This window comes from Seriola dumerili, unplaced genomic scaffold (genome assembly GCF_002260705.1).
Source record: "Seriola dumerili isolate Sdu_G_001 unplaced genomic scaffold, Sdu_1.0 BDQW01000109.1, whole genome shotgun sequence".
In the NCBI taxonomy this organism is placed as follows: domain Eukaryota; kingdom Metazoa; phylum Chordata; class Actinopteri; order Carangiformes; family Carangidae; genus Seriola; species Seriola dumerili.
The window spans coordinates 92030-106226 of record NW_019174364.1 but is presented as its reverse complement, the minus strand read 5'-3'; the positions used below and the strand labels follow the sequence as shown (position 1 = coordinate 106226).

Here is a 14197-nt window from a genome sequence, read left to right as displayed (position 1 = left end):
ACCTGTTGTTTCATCGCCAGATTCTGGGTTCATAGGAGTCATACCAGTATCTGTTTCTTTAAATCACAAAAACATACTGATGTTAAATTATATATTTTCTTCCATTGTGGTAAGAGGTACAAATATTAAGTAGTACATTGTTGTCATGTACTGCTTAACAATGTAATTTTCCTTGAGCAATATCGGCTAGCATCTGTGCAATAGCAAGGCTAACTTCACAAATGGATAAACAGCTGCATACCCATCACACACTATCAGAGTAACCAGTCAGCAACTATTACTTCAGTATTTACTTTTTATAGACACATCTAATGTTTTACATGTGAATATTAGAGTTTGTATATCAACATTTTCAAACGAATCATGTAAAAACTGAATATATCACCTGATGTTGGTTTCATAGATGTTTGGGAAGTAGAGATGGTACTACCAGGGTTACTCTGCTTCCCAACAGTCTGACCTTGTGAATCAACAAAAGAACATCTCAAAATAGTCATAATACTCACAAACACATATGATCTGTGTGGTTAATTCAAGTCACACTTAATTTTTTTACCTGATGTTAGGCTTGCAGGGGTTACAGGAGTGGGAGCACGAGACCCACTAACAATCAGATCTGGTGAATAAGAGGCAAAATAACAAATATAAGTGGTTTGGGATAATGTTTACTGTATATCATGTCCTACTTGTGGTCATAATAAATGTTGGCATACTCTGCATTGTGTGGCTGATGGATTTGGACCTGTTAGTTTCATATGTGGACAACTATGTGGGACAGTGCATTTCTGCAATCAATTCAGCAATTATATTAACAAAACTAGAAACCAGAGAACAGCCTCTTTTTATTACAATTATGTCCATGTGCATGGATGTTTTTGATTCAATGTTTTTATTATGGATACTGAAATTTGATTCTGATTTCGCAATGTCACAATTAAACTTTTCAAATGACATAATGTATGGAATTGTTCCATGGTGTCTGTCTAATTTTACACATTGATGAATCTATTTCAGTGGATATGTTGTAGTAGTGTAGCACATGTGTCTGTTTTCTGCAATGAAGTACACTATACAGTATGTTGTATCTGCATTTTAAGTCCTTCTGTCATACAACACTTATTAAAAGAGCTATTTGAAAGTTTTGCTCTTGCTACATAGCCAAGATTAGCATTAACAGCAGTTTACTTACAAGTCTAGGAGAAACGCTGCAAGTTCAGCATCAAACTTCATTTTTTTACTCGCCAAGAGCTGTCTCCAGCGGTGGAAAGCAACACTCCCATTTTGCTTCTATATCTATCACTTCTTTTCTTCAACTGGAGTTAGCATGCTAACCAGCTAGCCTTGCCCTGACTGGACCGTCTCGTTATTTTCTGATACCGAGTCACTGTAGCGTCCTCTCTGCCCTGAATAAGTAACAGTGTATTATAACCTCTTGTATTGTAAATGTAACAAGGGCTGAAGCTCTTGGAAAGACTGGTAAGTAAACAGGTGTTAATGCTAACATTGGCAATGTAGCAATAGCAAAACTTGCAAATATCTCCTTTAGTACATGTGACATTTTAAAAGAAATTAAAGTTGTTAAATAAGTAAATCAGTCACTCACTCTTTATGGTCACAGAGAATGCGTCACTGTATAAAGAAAGAGAATTTCTCTTTCCAAGCTTTACACTGTAATAACATATCACTTCAACTTCAGTAGGTGGACTCTGATGTGCCATGTGCAGCAGCTCAGTCCCTGACAGTTTCGTCAGACAGGGCAAGTCATTGATTGTTTTTCCAATGTAGAAAAAACACTGAGCCACAGGGACAGATGAAGTCTGACAGTGCAGATCGACTGTGTCTGTTGCTGTGATCACCGGTGGATTCACTGTCAGTTTAGGTGGAGGAAACCCTGGAAATTTAAGCATTTGTAAAATTATAAAAGTAGAACTTCATTTATTTCAAAACATTTCGAACATTAGATTTATTTATCACAGCATAGGAAGCCCTGTGGCTGCATGCATTAACTGTAGTAAAATATTAGTTTGATAGAAATCTGATGCTCCTTAAAAATCTTGTCCCATACTTATTAGAACATGACCTCCATACTGAAAGTCATCAGTGTGTTTGTTTGCAATGATTTTGTAGCAAGATATAACATCAGTACATGACAGTAAACTCACTCACTCTTTATGGTGATGGAGGCTTTGTCACTGTATGGAGATGGAGAATTTCTCTCTCCAACCTTTACAATGTAATAACATTTCACTTCAACCTCAGTAGGTGAACGCTGATCTGCCATCAATAGAAGCTCAATCCCTGTCAGTTTCTGCAGACAAGGGAAGTATCTGACAGTTCCTCCGTTCTCCGTGAAGAAATAGCATTGAGACACAGAAGAAGAAGACTGACAGTTCAATGTGGTTGAGTCTGTCTCTGTGATCACCAGTGGATTCACTGTCAGTTTAGGTGGAGGAAGGACTGAAAAGGTAGAGATTAATAAATATGTATGAAGTATGTATAATAGCATTACAGATGGACATTAAAACAAATATTAAGATCAGGAACTGACCTTGTAGTTTGATCTCATCAAAAGAATCTATTTGAAAAACAATATATTAACAAGTGAGAAGCTGCAATTATAACTCATCAACAATTTTAATGAAATGTTGAAAGATTAAAACTCCAACTAACGTGCAATTGTGTCAATCAACTGTAAAAATGATTCAACATTTTATACAAGTAGTGCTCCGTAAGGGCTGACACTACATATTAATTTGATGCTCGCAAGGAAAAGTGTATGTGTATTTTTGTGTAAGAACCTAAATTAATGATGAGAAAATGTCTAAGATAGGAGGTTTAACTTACAAATGAGGATGACAAACAGCAGCTGTCTAGCCATGATGAAGCTGAATACTGTGACTGTCATGAAATCCCCACAAAAGACTAAACCTGTCTGACTTTGACCTACATAAGAAGCATTTTTGCAAGACCCGCCCTCAGAAAAACCACAGCAAGCATCAGAATCTAATAATACTTAGAGAGGCCACAGAAACATATTCAGCTCCTGACAACCCCAGCACACGTGATATATTTCAACCTTTATTTTGTCATTGAACCTACATACTATCATGTCAGTCAAAATATAACAGTGCTTCTGTAGTAGTTAAAACATCCAGGGCCATTTAAAGCAGGTTCCTTTCAGCATTCTTCATGCAATATCAGTAAGTATAGAGACTCAAAAGTTTGCAGTTGCTAAACCAAGAATCTACACCATAAAGTTAATGGACAGATTGTGACACAACAAGATTATGACACCCTATATAAGAGCAAGACAACCAGATTGAAAGAGGTTGGTTTGTGTCTCAATTTTGGTCATTTTGTGCTTCACTTCCACGTAGTTAAAAAAATAAGATATGGGAGTGATGCAGAAGCTGATTGGTTGAAGTTAGCCTGTGATAGACAGTGATACAATCTATCACAAACTAAGTAGTTTTTTAAAAGCGCCTGTCCTTTTCTAAACTGTTTCTCACAGTTCCACCAAAACTAATCACAACCACTTCAAACTTCCATATCCATTTTTCTATTTTGGAATAATAAAGGCCACAAACAAGTGACAGTCCCACTACCTACAGAAACAGAAACCACAATGACCATGTTTTACATTTAACGTTCAACTCACTGATTCAAAACTCTCCAAGAAACCAGCAAGGACCCACATTCAGTGGCAGAGAAAACGTACTAATAGCCACTTTGAAGAGAAATAGATGCAATAATAACTCATCAATAACTTCCGATTTGAACTTTTGTTAACTTAAGTTTAAGGTTAAAGTTAGGGCCAGGATCATGCAAATAGTGATTATAGTTAGGGTGAGGTTAAGTCTCCAGGAAATTATTGTTATTATAATGTACTCTGAAATGCAGGCAAAAAAAAACTGTGTGTGCGTGCACGTGTCCATGTTGGTGATGCTAGTTTGTGTAGTTGTGTAGTATCTGACATGGAACAATTAATATGACCAAAAGAGATTATCTGTATAACAATACATAGATTCAGAATATGAAACAACACAAGGCAATTCAAAGTATGGTATTATGAGGAAACAGTGGGTGAAAACTGTGAAAACATATAATGTATGTACCACAAGCAGCTAGTTGTAACGGCATATGTTTATTTTGCCATAGTCATACATTTTTTACATGCTGTGCTTGTTACAGATAAATTGCTGTAAAACTTTGGTTTGCTAGATGTGAGAAAAAGACATTATAGGAGTCTAACATTACACTATTGTGGCCTACTGTCTTACGCTGGTCAACTCTAAACAAAAGTTTTACACTTCCAACAGTTCTTTAGGCTTCATCTTTTTTTGTGCAGGAAAAGATGTCTGTGTGTCAGTGTGCCGTCACGGTGCTGTACGCCATGCCTCCCAGGACCAATGTAGCTGGCTCCTCAGAGACGGTGGAGTAAAGGTGATATGTGTCAGACTGGGAAAAGACAGAAACCAACTGTGTCATCTATTAATATTTGTGGCGAATAGACTTAATGTTGTTCCTCATGTCTCACTTACATTCAGATTTTGAGACTGTTGACTTTTAACTTCCTCAGAACCTGCTAGTGAGAATGACACACACAGTAAGATGATTGTTTCCCATGAAGTTTGGCACATACACTGTATATATCATCACCATCTTTTCTTGTACAGCAGCTCACATGTGAAATACAGTGTGACACCCAAGCAAATAGAGTCATTTTTGTGTCGGTGCCTCCCACATGCATGATCTACTTTGAATTTGAGATGCAAGTGTCACATCTTCACTGTATGCGTGCTATTACTTTACAGCTGTGGTTATTTTAGTATCTGTGACTCTATGTGAACTCTGTTCAACTGAAGAAAAAGTGAAACTGCAACAAATATTTCCTGCAAACTGCAAATGGCTTTTAAGACCAATGCCAGATTGTATGTACAGGACAACTGTGTGGCTCATTTTAACCCAGTGAAGCACGGTGTTAGTTCAGGCCGAGCACTAAAATGTTATCTGTTTAATTAATGCTTCACCATCAGTGGCTCCTTCACCAGCTGTGTGGCCTAATGTACTGCGTCACTGTAGCTGTGCTGATACACTCATGCCAATGATGTTTGCTGCTGCGGCTGCTTCCACTGCCACATCCTCTGCTTTATGGACTCAATTTGATATCGTTGATTTAATTAAAATTGATTGCCATTTGATTCTCTGAGAGCTCCCTCACAGTCTTTTGCTTATTCTGATCATAAAATCCTTTCAGAAGGTGTTTAGACATCTTCAATTTTTTCCCATTTTGTTATGTTGCAGGTTTATGGAAACATCAAAAAAGAAAATGCTGAAATATCACATTGAGTATTCAGACCATTTGCTATAACGCTTGAAATTTAACTCAGGTTCATCCCATTTCCACCTGTGCACCTGTGGTCAATTCAATTGATTGGACATGGTTTGCAAAGGCACACACCTGTCTATATAAGGTCTCACAGCTGACAGTGCATATCAAAGATAAAAATCAAGGCTGCGGCCGAAAAGTCAAAATAATCTCCTTTCCTAACCACTTCTCCTTGACCAGGAGGACAACCAGTTCCAAGTGTCATGTCTGGTTTCTTCCAGAGATTCTTGTTTCTCAAAGCATGGCCCAGACTGGTGGAGCGCTGCAGTGAAGGTTGTCCTGATGACGGGTCTGAACACTTATGTGATATTTCAGTTTTTACTTCTTTTTTTTTTTTTTTCTTTTTAAACAATTGTTTCAGAAAGGGACGGGAAAAGATTTTAGGTTTTTGTCAGGAAATTTTTACTTTTTTTTTTTTTAAACAATTGTTTCGGAAAGGGACGGGAAAAGATTTTAGGTTTTTGTCAGGAAATACTTCACGAACTCACCAGCTTTTTTCTGCTTCCTGAGAACTGCTGATAGTAGTATGATGACACCCAGAGCTACTCCACAACCAGTCACAACTGTCAACATCCATAACATTGTTTGTGCTTTGAAACAACAGAAGCCATAAACAATCGTCAGTTTCATCTCTTACATTAACAAAAAAACAGGAAGATGTGTGTGTAACTACAGTTATGCTGCCACAATACCAAACCACACTAACTAGTTTATTTTTTCACTACAGCAATGTACACAGGAAAGTAACTATTTCAACTTTAAAATATGAATATTTGCCATCTCTTAACCCCCAATTTCTGAAGTAACTTAGGCGTGCAATTTGCACAGCTCAAGCTAACTCAAGATGTGTCAAATTTCCAAGAGGAAAACCAACATATTAGTATGTTAGGTTTAGTACTCACCTGAAGGTCTTTTCAGTGGGGTTAAAGGAAAAGAGCTATCTTTAGTGCCAGGCTTACTAACACTCGAACCTAGTAAGTACACAGCCACAAATTTTTTTTAAAAACATCTACAGCAATGTTAGCATTATGATGCGCTAATAAGAATCTTTAGTCAACAGTACCTGTTGTTTCATCGCCAGATTCTGGGTTCATAGGAGTCATACCAGTATCTGTTTCTTTAAATCACAAAAACATACTGATGTTAAATTATATATTTTCTTCCATTGTGGTAAGAGGTACAAATATTAAGTAGTACATTGTTGTCATGTACTGCTTAACAATGTAATTTTCCTTGAGCAATATCGGCTAGCATCTGTGCAATAGCAAGGCTAACTTCACAAATGGATAAACAGCTGCATACCCATCACACACTATCAGAGTAACCAGTCAGCAACTATTACTTCAGTATTTACTTTTTATAGACACATCTAATGTTTTACATGTGAATATTAGAGTTTGTATATCAACATTTTCAAACGAATCATGTAAAAACTGAATATATCACCTGATGTTGGTTTCATAGATGTTTGGGAAGTAGAGATGGTACTACCAGGGTTACTCTGCTTCCCAACAGTCTGACCTTGTGAATCAACAAAAGAACATCTCAAAATAGTCATAATACTCACAAACACATATGATCTGTGTGGTTAATTCAAGTCACACTTAATTTTTTTACCTGATGTTAGGCTTGCAGGGGTTACAGGAGTGGGAGCACGAGACCCACTAACAATCAGATCTGGTGAATAAAAAGCAAAATAACAAATATAAGTGGTTTGGGGTAATGTTTGCTGTATATCATGTTCTACTTGTGGTCATAATAAATGTTGGCATACTCTGCATTGTGTGGCTGATGGATTTGGACCTGTCAGTTTCATATGTGGGCAACTATGTGGGACAGTGCATTTCTGCAATCAATTCAGCAATTATATTAACAAAACTAGAAACCAGAGAACAGCCTCTTTTTATTACAATTATGTCCATGTGCATGGATGTTTTTGATTCAATGTTTTTATTATGGATACTGAAATTTGATTCTGATTTCACAATGTCACAATTAAACTTTTCAAATGATATAATGGATGGAGTTGTTCCATGGTGTCTGTCTAATTTTACACATTGATGAATCTATTTCAGTGGATATGCTGTAGTAGTGTAGCACATGTGTCTGTTTTCTGCAATGAAGTACACTATACAGTATGTTGTATCTGCATTTTAAGTCCTTCTGTCATACAACACTTATTAAAGGAGCTATTTGAAAGTTTTGCTCTTGCTACATAGCCAACATTAGCATTAACAGCAGTTTACTTACAAGTCTAGGAGAAACGCTGCAAGTTCAGCATCAAACTTTATTTTTTTTACTCGCCAAGAGCTGTCTCCAGCGGTGGAAAGCAACACTCCCTTTTTGCTTCTATATCTATCACTTCTTTTCTTCTACTGGAGTTAGCATGCTAACCAGCTAGCCTTGCCCTGGCTGGACCATATTGTTACTTTCTGATACCGAGTCACTGTAGCGTCCTCTCTGCCCTGAATAAGTAACGCCTCTCAGAGGGAATATTATAACCTCTTGTATTGTAAATGTAACGATGGATGAAGCTCTTGGAAAGACTGGTAAGTAAACAGGTGTTAATGCTAACATTGGCAATGTAGCAATAGCAAAACTTGCAAATAGCTCCTTTAGTACATGTGACATTTTAATGGAAATTAGGGTTGTTAAATAAGTAAATCAGTCACTCACTCTTTATGGTGACAGAGAATGCGTCACTGTATGAAGAAGGATCATTTCTCTCTCCAACACGGTAAATAACATATCACTTCAACCTCAGTAGGTGGACTCTGATGTGCCATGTGCAGCAGCTCAGTCCCTGACAGTTTCGTCAGACAGGGCAAGTCATTGATTGTTTTTCCAATGTAGAAAAAACACTGAGCCACAGATGAAGTCTGACAGTGCAGATCGACTGTGTCTGTCACTGTGATCACCGGTGGATTCACTGTCAGTTTAGGTTTAGGAAACCCTGGAAATTTAAGCATTTGTAAAATTATAAAAGAAAATATTTATCACAGCATAGGAAGCCCTGTGGCTGCATGCATGAACTGTAGTAAAATATTAGTTTGATAGAAATCTGATGCTCCTTAAAAATCTTGTCCCATAGAACATGACCTCCATACTGAAAGTCATCAGTGTGTTTGTTTGCAATGATTTTGTAGCAAGATATAAACATCAGTACTGACAGTAAACTCACTCACTCTTTATGGTGATGGAGGCTTTGTCACTGTGGAGATGAAGAATTTCTCTCTCCAACCTTTCAATGTAATAACATTTCACTTCAACCTCAGTAGGTGAACGCTGATCGCCATCGATAGAAGCTCAATCCCTGTCAGTTTCTGCAGACAAGGAAAGTATCTGACAGTTCTCCGTTCTCCGTGAAGAAATAGCATTGAGACACAGAAGAAGAAGACATGACAGTTCAATGTGGCTTGATTCGTGTCACTGTGATCACCAGTGGATTCACTGTCAGTTTAGGTGGAAGAAGGACTGAAAAGGTAGAGATTAATAAATATGTATGAAATATGTATAATAGCATTACAGATGGACATTAAAACAAATATTAAGATCAGGAACTGACCTTGTAGTTTGATCTCATCAAAAGAATCTATTTGAAAAACAATATATTAACAAGTGAGAAGCTGCAATTATAACTCATCAACAATTTTAATGAAATGTTGAAAGATTAAAACTCCAACTAACGTGCAATTGTGTCAATCAACTGTAAAAATGATTCAACATTTTATACAGGTAGTGCTCCGTAAGGGCTGACACTACATATTAATTTGATGCTCGCAAGGAAAAGTGTATGTGTATTTTTGTGTAAGAACCTAAATTAATGATGAGAAAATGTCTAAGATAGGAGGTTTAACTTACAAATGAGGATGACAAACAGCAGCTGTCTAGCCATGATGAAGCTGAATACTGTGACTGTCATGAAATCCCCACAAAAGACTAAACCTGTCTGACTTTGACCTACATAAGAAGCATTTTTGCAAGACCCGCCCTCAGAAAAACCACAGCAAGCATCAGAATCTAATAATACTTAGAGAGGCCACAGAAACATATTCAGCTCCTGACAACCCCAGCACACGTGATATATTTCAACCTTTATTTTGTAATTGAACCTACATACTATCATGTCAGTCAAAATATAACAGTGCTTCTGTAGTAGTTAAAACATCCAGGGCCATTTAAAGCAGGTTCCTTTCAGCATTCTTCATGCAATATCAGTAAGTATAGAGACTCAAAAGTTTGCAGTTGCTAAACCAAGAATCTACACCATAAAGTTAATGGACAGATTGTGACACAACAAGATTATGACACCCTATATAAAAGCAAGACAACCAGATTGAAAGAGGTTGGTTTGTGTCTCAATTTTGGTCATTTTGTGCTTCACTTCCACGGGTAGTTAAAAAAATAAGATATGGGAGTGATGCAGAAGCTGATTGGTTGAAGTTAGCCTGTGATAGACAGTGATACAATCTATCACAAACTAAGTAGTTTTTTAAAAGCGCCTGTCCTTTTCTAAACTGTTTCTCACAGTTCCACCAAAACCAATCACAACCACTTCAAACTTCCATATCCATTTTTCTATTTTGGAATAATAAAGGCCACAAACAAGTGACAGTCCCACTTCCTACAGAAACAGAAACCACAATGACCATGTTTTACATTTAACGTTCAACTCACTGATTCAAAACAGTCCAAGAAACCAGCAAGGACCCACATTCAGTGGCAGAGAAAACGTACTAATAGCCACTTTGAAGAGAAATAGATAACGGCTGTAGCACACATTTTTGATGTGTGAATGTGTATTTATAGTGCATAGTTACCGAAGTCTTTAAGACAAAATTTATTCAAATATTAATGATTCAACATACTCAGCATGCCCAACATGCTCTCCTGCAGAATGAATTTAACATGAATGTATGTACTAATAGTTTATGTTTATAAACGTCACATGCACCTGTGCAAACTGTGTTACTGTTTAATCAGTAATCGGGATACAGACATGTTTATCATGTCATGTTTACAGAAGTATTTATTATAAGATTTCTGTGTTTTGTGTTCCATGTAAACATCATCTCCTGAATAACTGCCATACTCATGTTCATGTAAACACACTCAAAATCACTTCCCATCATGACTCCTTGACTCACATCCAAGGATGACGCTATCAGTCTTACTGTAATGTCCAAGTCACAATTATTCCTTCACTTAATCAATTTAGACTACAAGATAGACAAAGTATAAATGCAGACTTTATAGTATAAAAACAAGGGGGCCCTGGATGCTGCCTTGTGGTACTCTCTAGTGACATCTTAAGGCTCATAGAGATACTCTCTAACCTCCTGGTCTTCCTCTGACAGATAAAAAGCCACCAAGCTGAGAATTGTATCATTCATGCCAACTGCCTTTAGTTTGGAGAGAGGGCCTCCATAGTTGCCTGTATCAAAGGCTCATTGCAGGTCAACACCAGATCACATATATTACCATCAATTCCCCTCCGTCAGGTCATAGAATACAGTATAAAAAACAAGGTAAAAAATTACACATTTTTTAAAAACAGCTCTTTCGGCTGCTTTCTGTTGGTCTGTACAGGTCTCAGTGTAGCTGCGAGGTACTGTACACCATTTCCTTCAGGGCTGATGCAGCTGGCTCGTCAGAGATGGTGGCGTACACATGGTATATTTCAGACTAGAAAAGAAAGACACCAAATGTAAGAGCTCTTTAAATCTCTAATGTCTTTAAACCTATAAAACAAATAAATTCAATAATGCGCCTCATGTCTCACTCACATCCTCATTCTGAGGCTCTCGAATGTTGAGTTTCCCAGAACCTGCGAGTAAGAGAACTACACAGTAAGATTATTGTTTTAGTCAAGTTTGACATTTTACTGCACCATCTATAAAAAGAAAGAGACATAGAAGTGAGGTTTATGTAGATTAAATTAAGCCTGCAGTATACTCCACCCAATTTATTTCAGGAATTTGACCGTAATTCTGTAATAAGTCCACAGTGATTACATACCTGCCTGTATCACAAGGCAGTAAATATATTATGGAAACAACAGCCCCTTTTTGGGTCAAGTGCTGGTGTAAATATGCTAAAATGATGTTTGTTGTTGTGGTGCTTTTTCAATTACATTGTTATAAAAGCTTATACAACTTTTACAGTATACAATATATAGTATACACCTTAATGTATTCAGGTAGCTGTAAAGCAAAAAAGAGCTCACCAGTAGGACTATCAGCACCAGGTACATAGGTGATCACACTGTAGGATTCATCATTACCTGTTGGTAACTTTAAATGACAGGAAAGAGGGAGAGGAAGAGACCAAAAACCAGGGTTCACATCTAGCATTCCATCTGTGGTTAGGTTTAACAAAAGGTTAATAATGCTGTACTCCGTCAAGAGGATATTGTGCAAGCTCAGATATTTTGTCAGAAAACAAATATAATGTCTTGATATTGAAACATTCAGTATCAACATATTGGCGACTAACGAAAAATATAAATTAACAACATATTATATGTATGTATCTATGTATCTATGTATGTATCTATGTATGTATCTATGTATGTATGTATCTATCTATCTATCTATCTATCTATCTATCTATCTATCTATCTATCTATCTATCTATCTATCTATCTATCTATCTATCTATCTATCTATCTATGCTTATTATGTAATCCAGTAGCAATTAAGTTTCCCCAAAAACCTATATACTGTTACAGTTTAGTTGTATATGAATGTAATCTGTAGGTGAGAGCGTTGGCTGGTGAGGTTTAATTTTAGATGACGTGAAGGGTTTTCAATTACCAATTCTCCATGGTTATGATTTCTCAGGTACATAACATCACCTGCATCAGAAGGCAAAACACATCTCAGAATACTAAATGACAAAAATATAAATGCAAAAATATAAAAGCATCTTTCTTAAAAATGCAAAAAAAAACAACAAAAAAAACAAGAGAATGAGACGCGTTTAGGCAGAGCACTTAAATCGCACCTGTATTGGCTATAACTGTTTCTGATATGCTTCATAGTCATTAGCTATTTCACAGCTGGGTTGGGAAGCTCTGATGCATTGAGAAGTTCCTCAAACAGCAGAGCCTTCATCACAAAATCCAACTGTATAAGTACTATAAACACTCAGTTCTTTGACACATGATTTGTTTGTTTTTCACTTCTGCTTGTTTGACGTTTTTGACTTTTTCCATCCTGAAACTGACAATAAATCTCTTGATGCCTTGATTTGTTTTGATGGGGATGGTGATAGACTTTTGCCATGAAATTCTAAATTTCAGTGATATACTTTAAGTGTGTACACTGGGGGAAAAAATTATCAGTTTATATCAAGCATTACTGGACATATAAATCAACATAGTTCTCACCACTTCTTCTTTTGGTACAGAGAAGTGCCAGTCCCAGTAAGATGACACCCGCAGTTACTCCAAAACCAGTCGCAACTATTACAAAATTCCATATCCACATTTCTGTTTTTGAAGCCACAAACAAGTGTCAGTTGAAATCAAAGACAAAACATTTATTCACAACTACTACAAAATTAAACTTCTTAAGTAAAATAAATAAAGTTGTGAACATGATGAATCATTGAATTCAGGGTAAGTGCATGCTAAGCATCATAATTATGCAAAACAGGTTGCTTCATTGTGACACTGCTGAGCAATACATACTCCCAGCACAAACATAGTGAAGATGACATGATGATGACAATTTTTAGCATTAAAATATAACATACTGTATCCTCATTACTGTCATAGCAAACATAATCCAGTCGCAAAAGTTTACCTAATTTATTGTATTTATCTATTTACTTTACCTCAAGCTAACCTATTTGCTGTTGCAGTTTAGTTGTATAAAAATGTCATCTCTAGGAGACAGCATTGCCTTGAGGAGTCTTGCAATTCAAATGAAAGAGCATTTTTTTAATCTGTGTGAATTAATTAGAAACTTAGTAATTGTTTTACCTGTTGTTGGTTTCACTGGTGTTAGGGAAGTAGAAATAACACATTCCTTGGTGTTCCTTGGTCTAGCAGCAGTCAGACCTAGTGAATGAAGAAACATGCATTTCATAATACTAGGAAAAAAGTTACATAGTATGTGTAACTTTGTTTACCTTTTATAGTAGTTACAGGAGTTGGAGCATGAGTCCTGCTGACAGTCGGACCTGTTGATTAGAAACCTTTAAAACATTTGCTTTGTGACAATGTTATACATTTCTATTTAAATGTGCAGCATGTCCTACCTGTCGTCGTAGTAAATGTGGACACTATTTCCACAATATCTACAAAATAATAAAATTGATTTACCATCAGCTTTATTTGTGGACAAAATGTGTGCGACAGTGTATTTGTGCAGTAATTTGAGCAGGTAGCAATAGAAGAAACATGTACTTTGTGATTCAGTGATGGCACACAAAATACATTTATAATTAATTTTACCTGATGCTGTTTTCACAGGAGTTACAGGAGTGGAGGCATGAGGCCTGCTAACAGTCAAACCTGGTGATTAAAAACAAAATCAACTTGAAAAATATTGTGTAGAAGTAATATGGGATGATGTTCTATATTGCTGTCCAGATGTATAGCATGTCCTACCTGTGGTTGTGGAGAACACTGTTTTTGTGGGTGACTCTCTTTCCACAATATCTACAGAGAAAGGAAATAGATTTGTACCTGTCAATTTTATGGATGTAAAGATGAATTAACATTCATGCTATTTCTGTTACTGTCCCTTCAACACAAAAATATTCAATACTAATAACCAGAGAATATTTAGTCTGTTTTTA

General features: G+C 36.5%; 2 long non-coding RNA genes across 3 annotated transcripts; both read right to left on the bottom strand.

The window, feature by feature from the left end:
* Positions 1 to 616, bottom strand: LOC111222814. Its single transcript, XR_002665151.1, has 3 exons — positions 557 to 616; positions 386 to 460; positions 1 to 56 (listed from the first exon to the last, which is right to left on the bottom strand). It is a non-coding gene; the product is annotated as an uncharacterized LOC111222814 (long non-coding RNA).
* A 3629-nt stretch (positions 617 to 4245) lies between these two features.
* LOC111222954 lies at positions 4246 to 7066 on the bottom strand. 2 transcript variants are annotated; one of them, XR_002665154.1, is made up of 4 exons: positions 7007 to 7066; positions 6836 to 6910; positions 5878 to 5979; positions 4246 to 4458 (listed from the first exon to the last, which is right to left on the bottom strand). It is a non-coding gene; the product is annotated as an uncharacterized LOC111222954 (long non-coding RNA). The 2 variants fall into 2 exon arrangements; XR_002665155.1 differs by lacking the exons at positions 4246 to 4458; positions 5878 to 5979 and adding an exon at positions 6451 to 6506.
* Positions 7067 to 14197: the final 7131 nt, after the last annotated feature.